At 45.2% G+C, this 14,403-nt stretch overlaps 1 protein-coding gene across 8 annotated transcripts in view; it reads right to left on the minus strand.

Moving 5' to 3' along the window:
• Positions 1–14,403, minus strand: part of PTPN13 (protein tyrosine phosphatase non-receptor type 13) — an 830,096-nt gene that overhangs the window by 254,289 nt on the left and 561,404 nt on the right. The window lies entirely within an intron of this gene.

Below are 14,403 nucleotides of genomic sequence, written 5' to 3' on the forward strand. Positions count from 1 at the left end.
ACATTGGGCAAAAGTACGTCCAATTACATCTCTCCTTTTTCCTGCACTCCCTGTAAAATATCTAAAAAACTCACTTGCAAGACCGATTTTGCAGTGTATGTGCTGGAGTGCACGTGTGGCCTGCAATATGTTGGGAGTACCAAATTGCAGGCACACAAACGTATACTCCAGCACATGAGAGCCATCATTAATCATGATGCTTCTTACCCAGTAGCCAGGCATTTTGGTGAAAAGCACAACAGTAACCTAGAGAACCTTAGCTACTTTGTCATCGATACGATACCTCCACTTAGGCGTGGTGGTGACAGGGAAGCAATGCTTAGGAGATTGGAGACTAGATATATCCTTGAGCTAGACTCGAAGGCACCTAACGGGTTGAATTCGAGTGAGGACTTTCATACCTGGCTGTAATAGCTCTTGTTTGCTGTCTTTCACTGACGTACTCTGGGTTACCCATTTTCAATATGTTCTTCTGCAGTTTTCAACTTGTATTCAATTTTGTTTTCCCTCCTGAGTATACAGATTATTATGACAGTTTTATCCATCTGGCTGTCATATATTCTACAAATTTGTCGTTCTTTCTTTTCTTTTATGTCTCCTCCTCTACACTAGTTAGCACTTTCACACGGAACAATTTTGTATTCTTTTATATTGATCAGACCATCTCCTTGTGCATTCTCTCATATGCATTGGTTTTCAAATTGTTTTTCCTATGACTTGATGGATATGAGGCAAGATTATGATTGAGTATAACCGGATTGATCCAGTTATTATTATTTTTTGCCTTTGTTGTGCAGGCATTGGTTAACCAGGGAGTTCTTTGGTGAAACCGATATAAGCTATAATTTATAGATCGATTCATTAGATCGATTTTTGCTGCACAAAATGTCTCATTAGTCATTCAATTTTAAATTTCCTTGGCCAGTGCACATGCTTTTAAAAAGTATTTGACTTTCATTTGTGGCTTTAGAATTAATTGGAATATGTATTACAAGATGAATTAATGCATACAATTGTTTGCGCATTTGCACAGATGTATTTTACACATTATGTTTTCTATGTCTATTGTGATGATGTCATGATCAACCTTTGCACTTGCACTTTAAAAGCTCTGGCTTCACGAGACAGCGTCATGTGATCAAGGCCTCTGGAAGGCCGAAACGCGTCATGGCAGCTATTGGGTTTTTGATTTAATAAAAACCACTAAGCACTCACTCTGGGTCCGTGTTCGTCTCTTGCACTTAGATGCCGTGCGGTTGGTGAGGCGATTCCTTGTGGCATATATATATATATATATATATATATATATATACATATATAAACTTTGCGTGATTTGCACAGAAGATGTTGTTAATACCGCTTGGGTACCATATGTCAATTTATACAATTTACAACTGTGTGTAAATACCATAGACTTATACAAAAGCTGAAGTTATGTATTGATACATAGAAAAAAGCCTCATACCACGAGTTTTTTGTCACTATCTATTATCACGTGGTGTAACAAAGAGAGAAAAAAAGAAGGTATAGAGAATAATGACGTACCGCTGTCTCATTATGTGATAAAGGGCACTTGATGCCCGAAACGCGTCATGTGAGGAGTGAGTGAAAGGAAAAATAAACTCACCTGTCATTGCAAGCTTCCGAGTGGGTCCTTGTCTTCCATGTTCACCGAAAGGAAGTGCTGGAAGTGGTTGCTGTGATATATATATATATATATTCATATTCAAACACAGAGTTTATCCTATGGTGAGATCGCACTCGCAGGTCGGTTGAAATCTGATTAAAAGCAAGCGCCACAAACATGGACCCAGTCCTTCTGGAATATCCTGCCGATGTATTTTGGGCATTACGTCCTTCTTCCTGGGCAGTTTCAGCAAATGACGGCACACGGAGACCAGCCAGTACATTCCCTTATCTTTATTGGCTAATTACACCGATGAGTTTTCCCAATGAATTATGGGACTGGTAGTCCATTCTCCCCATGTGGGTCGCTGCCTTCAAGCGCTTTTTCTCCAGTTCTCAAAAGGCACCACTGAATGTCTCACAGAGTCGCTCTCGCATCTTACACAGCCCCTCCTGGTCCGCAAAATGCTGCCCAAGTAAGCTGCTGCAGACCCACTCAGGTATCATGGTGGTGTGATCGCGTTGCCCGGGCAGACCACTAAAAATTCAAACAGAGTTGCCACTTTGGTGAGATTGCACTCGCAGGTCACTTGAAAGTGGATTAAAAGCAAGCACCACAAACATGGACCCAGTCCTTCTAGAATATCCTGCAGATGCGTTTTGGGCATCACAACCTTCTTCCTGGGCAGTTTCAGCAAATGAGGGCACACAGAGACCTTGCCTTGCCTTAGGGCTGTCAGGCCTGCCGTAGGGATGACTTACAATTATTACAGGCAGTGTTAGGGGACATGGCACACAGAGATGTGTGAAATGTCGTGTTTTCACTTTTGTCTGCACCAAGACACACAGCCAGCAAAGCAGCCGTGCATGTGCCTGGTGAGGCGTACCTTATGGTGGCATAATTCGTGCTGTTACCATTAGGAACCCTCTTTAGTATCTCAGGCCCTAGGTACCAGGGGTGGCATTTACTATGGACTTACAAAGGGTGCTAAAGGTTTTGCCTATTGGGGAAAAGATTGTACAGTTTTGGGAAAGAGCTCTGGCACTGCGGACCTGGTTAGCAGGAATCCAGTGCACTTCCAGTCAAAATCACATCAGTTACCTAGCAAAAAGTGTTGGTGCCCATGTCAAAAAGGCTTCTTTCCTACATGGAGGAAACAAAAAGAAGAAGAACTATATTTTAATGACACTATTAAAGAACAAACCTCAAGCAGAATAATCTTAGACCAATCTTTCTTGCTGCTACCTTTTATGACAAGATTACATTGTCTTGGTTCCCTCAGAAATCAATAATCTCTCACTTTATTTTCTTTGAATGGCATTTTAATTTGGGATTGTGCAGGTGTTTATCAGTGTTTATATGTTACATTGATGCTGGCTGTTTCCCTTTCTGTGGGTTTTGGCAATTTATTTTAGGTTTAAACCTAAAACAGGATAGCTTACTCATATCACAGTGATTTGCATGCTCACTAGCCGGCCGCCACCCCGGAGAGTGATGACCCCATTATGTGTTGCCTTCCTGTACGAACCCTCCTGATAGGGAAAAGAGCTGAACTATATCTCCCCATCTACGCAGCGTAGAAGAAATAAGCTGTCACATCAATGCCCTCAGGTAAAACCCCTGGCACCGATGTATTTCCATTGGAGTTTTTTAAGAGACACTCCTCTCTACTTACCCCTCACCTACTTTCACTGTATGATGATTCCTTCGATAAACAATTGCTGCCTTACGACCTATGAACAACAATCATAACTGTCATTTTTAAACCGTCAAACCTCCTGTGAAGGGTGCCTCCTAACGTGCTATGGGCCTTATGTAGGTGGCCTGGCATTTACCACTTCATAAATACCGAATCATACCGATTCGGTATTTATGAAGTGGTAAATGCTATGTAGGTATTCCTGCGGTAAAAATTACCGATTCGTAGAAATTCGGTAATTACCGAATCGGTATTTACTGATTCGGTAATGAGGCATACCTTCCCATTGATTGAATCAATGGGAAGGTATGCCTCATTACCGAATCGGTAAATACCGATTCGGTAATGGGGCGAACACAATCAAGTGTGGCAGGGTGTCACATTGACACCCTGTTGCACCCCTGATTCCTGCATGTGTGCACATGTGGCACACATACATGCCCTAAGGGCATGTATGTCTGCCACATTGCACACTTCTAAGCGCTTGAAAATGCATTTACAGAGCCATTCTTCATTTACCACCAACTATTAGTTGGTGGTAAATACCGACTCCACACGGCACCCACACACTCCCCCTACATATCATTACAGGATTCGGTATTTACCGAATCGGTAAAATTACCGATTCGGTAATTTTACCGATTCGGTAATTTTACCGATTCGGTAAATTACTGAATCCTGTAATGTGCCCCCTACATTGCAAAAGCCTAAATACCGGTCGGCAACGGTATAATTACCGAAAATCGGCCGTTACCGACCGGTATTGGGCTACCTACATGAGGCCCTATCTTTAATAAATATAGAATCTAACATCTTTGTCTAAAATCATGGCCACTCGCCTTGCTAAGGTGGTGAAATCTTTTGTTCATGTGGACTAAAATGGTTTTATGCCCAGCAGGAGCACTATCATCAGAATCAGACATGGGACACCCTATATTACATAGGAACATGTGTAATTAAGGCCAAATAAGCAAAATAATTCTTGAGTAGGAATCACTTAAAAGGCTTTTTTAAACTTGTGCAGGGGCTAACTTGCTCAAAGATCCTGCCAACACAAAAAATAATTACATAATCCACAATGTAGTGATTTAAACAATGAGTTGGTTGTGCATGTATAGATACATATATTATTGCGACAATTCCAATAAGAATTTAGGTGCTAAGAGTTATGGCGCATTGCTATTTTAAAAAAATGGTTATAAACTAAAAAAGAAAAACACAATACAGTGTGGAAAATATATTTATTTGCTGCTGTTGTTTTTTGCACTATTAGATAATATCTGCTGCTACTTATGAACCCAACAACTTTGCATTGTCACTTTAGTTCTGAGAAAAATAACTGTATTTGCTTCCTGTTGTACTCTTTTTAAATGGAAAATGAGTTTTTTATTTGTTGAGATGTGTATGATTTTATATGATGTTTTTAATATGGTGTATCTTTTATGACCTGTCTTCGGAAGGACAAATAAAGAAAGAATTGAATTGAGAGATGCATTAATCAGAAAATTCCTCCACAAACGTAACTTAGACTAGGAACGCTACACCTTCAATCTAGCCTCACAGGAAAAGGATGAATCGATGGGTGACTTCATCACTCGCCTCAAAAGCCTAGCCCTTTACTGAGAATTTAAAAACTTTAACGCGGAAGATGCCCTCCGTCTAAGAATCATAGAAGGATGCCAGTCAGAATCACTACGCCACCACTTGCTGAAAAAACACTACTCGCTAGACGACATTGAAGAGCTGACAAGAATCCCCGCATAAAGGCCCCTGCCCTGCCCTGTGGCATGGACCTCGCCACCATGCAAAAGCAGTACGCGACAGGGGAGCACGGTTAACCAGCTCGTCAAGATCTAGAACACGGTCTCATCTCACATACCGATCTCGACACTCGTCATCAAGGGAATCCTCATGCTTCACCCCTATCTCTCAAGACAGTGATGAATATGTGTGAATGGTGGCAGACCCAGAGAAATTAAAGAAATATACAAGGCTACACATTCAAATGTGAAACCATGCAGCAAAATTCGTACAAGACACAGGCGCATCCCTCAACTACATATGCACTACTAAATACAGGAAAATGAACCCAAAACCTAAACTGCAGAAGGCTGCTGTGCACATCTACACATGGATGTCCAAAGAACCCCTACCGTGCCTAGGAAAATTTCACACATCCTTGACATATGAGGACAGAACAATCCACGCCCAAATCCGTGTCATAGAAGAACCCTGACTGCCTTCTCAGTTTACCTGCCATGGAACACCTGAAACTTGTAGAGATACTATGCAAAGTGGATGACACACCAGATATCAGCAAGTTTCCAAAACTATTCACCAGACTTGGAAAATTAGCAGACTTTAAGGTCCGACTACAAATCAACAAACAAGTCCAACCAGTGGCTCAACATCACCGGAAAGTGCCGTTTCACCTTCAGCAAGCTGTGGATGAAGAGTTACAAGACCTATTGTGAGCCGACTTCATCGAGAGGGCAACTGGACCAACTCCGTGGGTGTCTCTAGTGGTGGTAGTACCCAAACGGGGGTCACCTAACAAGGTGTGCCACTGAGTAGACATGAGAGCCCCAAATATTTATTTATTTGTTTATTACTGAGTTTTATATAGCGCAAACTTGACCCGGTATCGGGTATCAGAGTTGCGTTCCATGAGGACACATTCATTTTTGTTAGGCATGGGGAGATTACGTGATTTTTCCAGAATCACATGATGGTCAGCGTCATTGCCGAGACTCGAACCCGGTTTCCCAGATTCGAGGTGGACCGCCCTAGCGGTTAGGTCAAATACAACCATAGAATGAGAACAACATCCGGGACCTCACATTAGCGACATGATCACTCAGCTAAATGGGTGGAAGTCTTTTCCAAATTGGATCTAAACAAAGGCTACCACCAGCTCGAACTTCACGAGAACTCCCACTATATCACCACATTCTCAACTCTTCAAGGCATCTCCTGAAACAAACGTCTTAACTTTGGTATTTCATCAGCCGCAGAAATATTACAAGAAGCAATAAGGCGAGTCATTCATCACATACCTGTGAGAAAGTGCCCTCTTTCTGCATAGTTGCCCCCACTTTTTGCTGAATTGCTGATGTGCTTTGACTGAGTGTGCCCTGGGCTCCTGATAATCAGTTATCAAGGGCCTAGGTTCTTTCCCTAAACCTGCATTGCAGCCTAAACACAATTGGCATCTCTGGCCACACGTCAGCCCCTGGTAAATGGTACCACAGGTACCCAGGGTACTGTGACCAGAGAAGGCCTCTAAAGGCTGCAGCACTTATTGTGCCACCCTTAGAGGTCCTGTACCTTCACACTCACACACTGTCTTTGTTCTGCACTAAAACACGCAGCCTGCAAAGTGAAGAGTCGACGTGCCACACATCCCTGTGTGCCATGCCTACAACCCACTGCCCTGGCATAGATCAGTCACCCCTCTAGCTGGGTGCACTATACCAGTGGTGAGGGCACAGGTGCATGAGCCCTTTACCCCTACAGTGTCTAAGTCCATTCTTAGATGTTGTAAGTGCAGTGCTGCCATTAAGAGCATATGGTACTGGGAGTTTGTCATTACGAACTCCACATCACCATAATGGCTATACTGAAAACTGAGAAGTTTGGTATCAAACTTCTCAGCACATTAAACCCACACTGATGCCAGTGTGGGATTTAATGAAAGATGCACACAGAGGGCATTTTAGAGATGCACCCTGACAACTAACCTACCACTAGTGTTCAGGCTGAGTGGCTGCTTTCAGCTGCCACCACCAGACATGTTTCTGGACCACTGGGATGAGAGCCTGCTTCTCTTGGGGGCCTGAAAAATGCACATCATGGGACTAGGTGCCAAGCCTCCTCCCCCAGGATGGGCAGGGTTCACGAAGGGAAAGCTTCAAAGGCTTGTTGCCTTTGTGAGCTTCCCCAGGCCACTGGCTGCTTTCAGCAACTGGTCCCTACTGATTCTGAACCCACTTTGGGCGGGAGAATCGGTGGGAAAAACAAGTGAGGAAGAGAGGTGTGCCCACCTCTGCCAACTCCAACTCTCAGGTGGGGAAGGCGAGGTGAAGCACAACTCTCAGTCCCCGCCATCTTGCAGGTGGGGGCACTCAGCCAACCAGGGAATGTCTTATGCCTCCCTCCCACTGGAGGGTGGCATAATCGGGGGTGTACCCACCCCAGGGAAGGGACCCATTGGTCCCACCCTTTTTACCTACCTGTAACGCCCCTAAATCTAGTACTTATGGGCACCCCTGAATCTTGCTTCCTCAGACCAGAAGAAACTACAAGATAAGAACAAGATGCTCTCACTAAGAAAGGACTATGTGCGTTCTTAGTAATAACCTAGGGACATTAGCAGAAACAGACTTGAAAAAGAGGAAAATAAGGAAATAGAAAAAAGTGGCTAATCAGACAAAAAGGAGAAATGTGAGGGGGGTGGGGGGCATACTAGACCGTGGATTAAGGTGAGGGAAGTAAAGAAAGAGGATATAGGAAGAAGGGAATCGAAAAAGCAATGGCAAAGTCAATAGGTCTCAGCCAGGGGTGAGCTATTGGCTTTGGCAATCGGTGGGGTGGTTACCGGGTGGGAGGGGAGGTAAGAAATGGGGACAAGGAATAAGAAACAGGGACAGGAGGGTGGGAGTGGAAAATAAACAAGGACAGGAAAATGGGTGAGGGTAGGGAATAAGAAACGGGGACGGGACAACTGGAGGGAATAAGAAAAGAGGACGGGTGGGAGGGAATAGGAAACAGGGACAAGAGGGTGGGAGGGAGGGAATAAGAAACAGGGACAAGAGGGTGGGAGGGAGGGAATAAGAAACAGGGACAAGAGGGTGGGAGGGAGGGAATAAGAAACAGGGACCGTAGGAGGGAATAAGAAACGAGGACGGGTGGGAGGGAATAAGAAACAGGGTCGGGAGGGAATAAGAAACAGCAGGAGGCCTGTAAATGAGAACACGCATTGAGCAAATGGTCTGCATTAGTTCAGTCGCACCACTCGCTGCTCTGCATTGCTGTCCTATCTGTCAGTCTCGAGCTACAAATGAATAAACTATTTACAAGAAAGTTTGATAAAGGAGCAGGTAGACTTGGATGCACAACGATGAAGCGCGTACACCCAAAACTTAAGTAATGCTTGCGTTCCTCATTTAACAATAAAATTATGCTACACTAAATTAGATAAAGTACATATTGTTCTCTATGTCCTTCGATCGGACGAGGAGACTTGGCACCCACTTCACAAACGTAGGGTACAAGCAATAGATGAACCTACCAAACATGAAGCCAGAAGACACTGCACTCAACAACCGCTCCTCTTACAACCGAGGACAAAAGCAACAAGCATTGGCCGCGCGGCCGTAAAAGTAACGGTCCGATCGGCAAAGGAAAGTAATTGCAATCGCGAACAAAGTGAAAGTGATCACGATTGTGAGGATGGGACGTGCTGTGTGTTAAGCACGCGAGTGGTGCGCGCGCAGCAGTGATTGGCGGCTGCGCGCGTGCACGCTCACGTGAACGCAAGCGTTAGGCCACTGAGGTCTGGCAGCCCTTTGAAAACCCGTATACTAAATGTCGAGCAACAGCGCATGTGCTGTTCTAGGCTCGACCTAAAAAGGAGCGAACAGTCATGCTGAAGCTAACAAGAGGAAGACGCCCACTAACTTGCCCCCAGCACTACCAGCCTGTCTCCATCTCAAACCTGCTACTGCGAAATCCCGGTGTGTCCTGCCGCCAGCAACCTCGAAAACCCCGGAGGACTTGCCTGCTGACAACCACAAAGACTGTGTCTCCCGTGAACACCGGATTTGTTCATCTCCAACCTCTGGCTCCGGCCGAACACCACGAATCCGCACCACATGCAACCGGTGTCCACGGACCGAGCTTGAGTGGGCAAACACCAAGAGAAGATCCCCCCGGTTATGCTAACCTGAGATCCGTTGACCCCTGACCTGCCTCAAAACTCCAGCTGACACCTGCAGCCTAAATCCGGAAGGTCGCCCCAACCGCAACCAGGGGCTAGGAAGAAGATCTGACCCTAAAAGGCAACCCTGCACCCGACACCCCACGGCCTTGGGTGGCCAAACCGATGGTGCCTAACCAATCCCCAACTTCCCAACTTACCGTACATCCCAGAAGGCCTTCATCCCCAAGCCTGCAGTGCCTTTGCAAACCAGAGGTTCCCCATTGCAAACAACAGGGCGCCCGAAGGTCGAAACAGCACCCTGCACCCGGCCGCCCTTGTGCCACTTAGGGTGCACCCTTGGTGCTACTTTGTGTCCCCATTTGCCCTGAGCTCAAGTCTAGGAGCTTGGATCCCACAACCAAGTGGCATGCTTGTCAGCAACCACCAACCGGATTCCCACTATCCCCATTGGATAACATTGGGCCTCAGCACTCTGCACCCGGCCACCCTAGTGCCGCTGAGGATGTAACAAGAGTGCATCCCTGACCCTAGGGGACCCTGAGTCTGCCCCCAGAACCTCAACTCCCACTGCCAAAATCTTGCCTTAAAACCTATAACACTATTTTCCTCCTTAGATTAACATTGACTGTTTTTCTTGGAAAAGTTTCTAAGTGTGGAGTTTGAAAACCTAAAGAAATTCTTTAATATTGTACTACCAGAAACGATTTTACTTACCTGTTTACAGGAAATGTCCCGGAGTAGTATCCAGGTATACTATTCTGTGTTAGAAAAGTAGTCTCAAAAGTAACCTACCTGTAATCTTACTGAAAATCCTATAAAAGTATATGTACTGTATTTACAAGGCATCGCATTTCTCTGAAACAATACTGTAAGTCAAACAAATTGCATTTACAATTACAATCCAAACTGTGTTACAAACTGTATATTTACTGCAAAGTACTTATCACTTACCTGTGCCAGGCTTGCTTGGTTCTAGGAAATAAAATAACTAAAAGAATATTTTTATACAAAAACAATTGGTCTGAAGTTCAGTTGTTGAGTGTGTGAATTCATTGCTGACCACACTACCCCAAATAGAGAGTAAGGTTCTATCTACTTTTACCTCTGGCTACCTTTTGGGTTCCACTGGACTCTGTGTACACTATACCTCACTTTGGTATAGTGTGTACAGAGCCAGCTTCCTACAATTCCCAACTCTTTCAACTACAGTGATGACATCCTGGTGTTCGGTGACACCTTCAAGGAACATGACAAAGCTCTGGATCGTGTGTGCCATGCTCTCCCAGATGCCAACATCACACTTAATCAAGACAAATGTGAGTTCTACAAATCTACGCTGAAATTCAACAGCCACATCCCTCTACGGCGAAGGAATGAGATCCGACCCTGAAAAGTTGACTGCCCTAGCTGATACCACTTGCCCACAAAATGCCAGTGACCTACGATCTTTTCTCGGCATGGCCAGGTATTGCGCCCAATACATAAAGGATTACGTCACCGTTAGCCATCCGCTGTGTGAACTCACGAAACAAGGTCAAGCGGTTCGATAGTCAACAAAATACGAGCAGGCATTCAAAAAAATCAAGACAGCCGTAGATTCTGCCATCAACCTAGCATACTTCAATCCTCACAGGAAAACTGAAATCACCGTAGATGCCAGCCCAGTAGGGATTGGAGTCATCCTGGCTCAACATGAAGATGACAACGATCAATGACACATCATAGTGTATTGCAGCCGCAGCCTAACAGACACTGAGAACGCATACTCACGGCCAGAGAAAGAAAGCCTGGCAGTTGTTTGGACATGGGAGCATTTCCACATTTTTATCTATCGGAAGCACTTCAATCTAATTACGGACCATCAAGCTCTCATAACAATACTTGGAAACCCCAGAGCGAAAATGACCCTGTGGATTGAGCACTGGGACATTCGGCTTCAAGAATACACATATACCATCGTCCACAAGCCAGGGAAAGTGGAAAACCCAGCTGACTACATGTCAAGGCACCCCAGGACCACAGCTTGAACGAGATGCTCGCTGGCTGAAGAACACATTCATTTTGTCATCGAACAAGCAAGACCACCGGCAGTGCGACTATAAGTGATCACAGAAGCTACGACCAAAGATGCTACTCACCAAAACATAATGCATCACATTCAAACGAACTCCTGTTGACACCTTGGTGAAACATCAAACGACAAAGGAGCCACCCCAAAGGACCTGGCGTCTTTCCGACACCACAGAGATGAACTCACAATTAGCGACAATGGATTATTATTACGAGACAAACGGATTGTCATATCACAACAGCTACGACAAGGCGTCGTCAACTTGGGGCATGAAGGACACAGGCATAGTGGCAACCAAAAAAGTGCTACGTGAACGGATCTGGTTCCCCTCACTTGATCAAATGGTCAATGTCACACTTTAGGACTGTCCTCAATGTCAACTGGTAGGGCGAGAAGAACCACGGCCCGCTACAGATGTTTGACCTCCCAGACAGTGTGTGGCAACAGGTAGCCATTGACTTATTTGGCCCTTTAAAATCTGGCAAGTACATAATCGTCATGGACGAGTATTTAAAGTTCACCATTGCACAACAAGTGTCGTCCAGAAGAGCGACTACCGTCATACCAGTCCTGGATAAAACCTTCGCCGCGTGAGGAATCCCCAAAATAGTGAAAACTTACAATGGCCCTCCATTCAATGGACATGATTTTGCAGACTTTGCAAGCCACCTTAACTTCGGACACCGGAAGATCATCGCCATGTGGCCTCAAGCCACTGGGATGGTGGAAAGGTTTATGGCCAACAACCGTGAAAGACTTGAAGCCTCGCCAGGTCCAAAAGAGTCAAGAGAAGCGTACCTTCCACACTAGCTACAGAGAACCATTCGATGACCCACTCGGCTCATTGAAGAACTGTGAACAGGTGCAAACAGTAAACATTTTAGGAAGGGGTGAGATGTATTGTCGCCATGCATGGTACCTTAGCGCAGCGCTAGGACCATGCAGGGTGAACGACGGAAGTGGGAGGTGGGTGGCGAAGAGCACAAAGGCAGGAAGGTTAGGGACAGAGAAGAGGTAGAGGAGTGGAGAAGCGGACAGAAAGTACTGGAGAAATAAAATAAGTAAATTAAACCAACTGAGTCAGTCTTTTCAATACATCATGACACCAGCCATACGGAAATCAGTCTTGACTCTGCTCCAATGGGAACAGCCCAGCCCGAACTGCCAAGCCAGGTCCTCCCTGAACCAGAATACAAGCAATTTAGGTTCAGTTTCACCCCGATAAAGGCTCATCAGCCAGGTATAGCTTGATTCCAGTGGCACAGTAAGCATGGGACCCACGCCTGGGCATACCCATCACTCTTAGGTGTTAGCTGCAACAGCAAGGTGATAGATGGAATTCTTTTATTAATCTGAGCCACCAACAATTGCTTGGGCTGCATCCCAATCTATCGTCTTTTGCCCACCATGCCACCTCAGTTTGGACCCAGCCATTGCAAATCAATCTTGAGCCTGCTCCAATGGGAACAGTCCAGCCCGTACTGCCAAGCCAGGTTTTCCCTGAACTGGGATACAGGCAACCTAGGACCGGTTTCGCACTGATAAGGGCTCATCAGCCAGGTATAGCTTGATTCCAGTGGCACAGTGAGTACCGGACCCTCATCTGGGCATACCCGGCATGCTTAGGACATTAGTTGCAACAACAACAAGGTGATGGATGGCACAGAACTGGGCGCAGAACTCAGAATCGGTGCAGAACTCATAATCGAGCCTCAGCAATCTTCAGCTGCAAGCCATGCCCCTTCCCCCCTTTCCGGAATCCTTCAGTTACCAGTAATCTAGAGAATGTTCCCTTTAGAGAATTGTTGGGGGAAGGGGGGAGCATCTGATGTATTCTGTCATTGTTAGGATCCTGTGCAGTTTATTGCTGAGGTGAATTAAGGGTAATCGAGGAGATGGTGAGGGCAAGAGTTACATGAAGATCTTGTATGATCTGGCTATTGGATCCTACTATCGAAGAGTAGCATCTGTGGATCATATTAGGGTGTGGTAGGGTGGCCTGTTTTTCAGGGCCAGCAATGGATGTGAAATTATTTGCTCTGTTTATCCTAGGATATAGTTTGGCTTCATATCTGCAGCCAGCGTGCATCCACACAGATCTTGTGATGAAAAACATCCTGTAATTACACTCTGATTGCATGCATCTATCTGGTGTGTGCAGACCAAAAGGAATATGACTGTGTACACTTGTGCTTGCAAAATGATAGCTGGATTGGCAACTGATACAAATGTAAATTTATCCTGGGTAAGACTTCCTTTTAACTGAGCAATTCCTCCAGAGTCAAGTGATTTCTAGACCACCCCACCTGTAAAGATATTTCTAAAGATAGAAACCCAGAGGGAAGCAATATTGGCTGCTGTGTTCTTATTGCTCGTGATGAGTTCATTCATTCAAGTTCATCTTTAAACTCTCCAGGAAGCTGCAGGACACACCCAGGATCAAATTAAGTGTAAAATATAAATGTATTGCTATATTTATGTTATGTCTGAGAAAGGAAAATGCTACTTACCAGTATGCATCTGTTCTTGGCATGTAGAGCTGCAGATCCACACACTATGCCATCTGGTGTTGGGCCCGGATGTTTGCACTTGTTTTTGTCTTGGAAAAGTCTTTGGAAGACACAAGATAGGTGACTCCTCCTTTGGATGATAGTGCGCAGGGGCATCGGCTTCATCTTCAGATTGTTTTTCGCCAGCAGGGAAACGGAGTTTTGTGAGAAACAGATAAGATGGCCATGTATGCTGTATCTAAATAAGATAGTACGGGAACAGATAAAGGTAGCCGGGGAGGTGGGTGGGCGTTTGTGGATCTGCAGCTCTGCATGCCAAGAACAGATGCATACTGGTAAGTAGCATTTTCCGTTTGAGGCATATGAGCTGCAGATCACACACTATGCATAGATTGTATAGCAGTACCCATCCCTAGCGGCGACCACCAGTATTGGTTGCAGTAGTTTGAAATAGTGTTTTGAGTACAGCCTGGCCCACACTAGCTTGCTGTTTAGATTGCACATCTACACCATAGTGCTTTGTGAATGTGTGCGGTGTAGACCATGTAGCTGCTT

This window comes from Triturus cristatus, chromosome 2_1 (genome assembly GCF_964204655.1).
Source record: "Triturus cristatus chromosome 2_1, aTriCri1.1, whole genome shotgun sequence".
Lineage (NCBI taxonomy): Eukaryota > Metazoa > Chordata > Amphibia > Caudata > Salamandridae > Triturus > Triturus cristatus.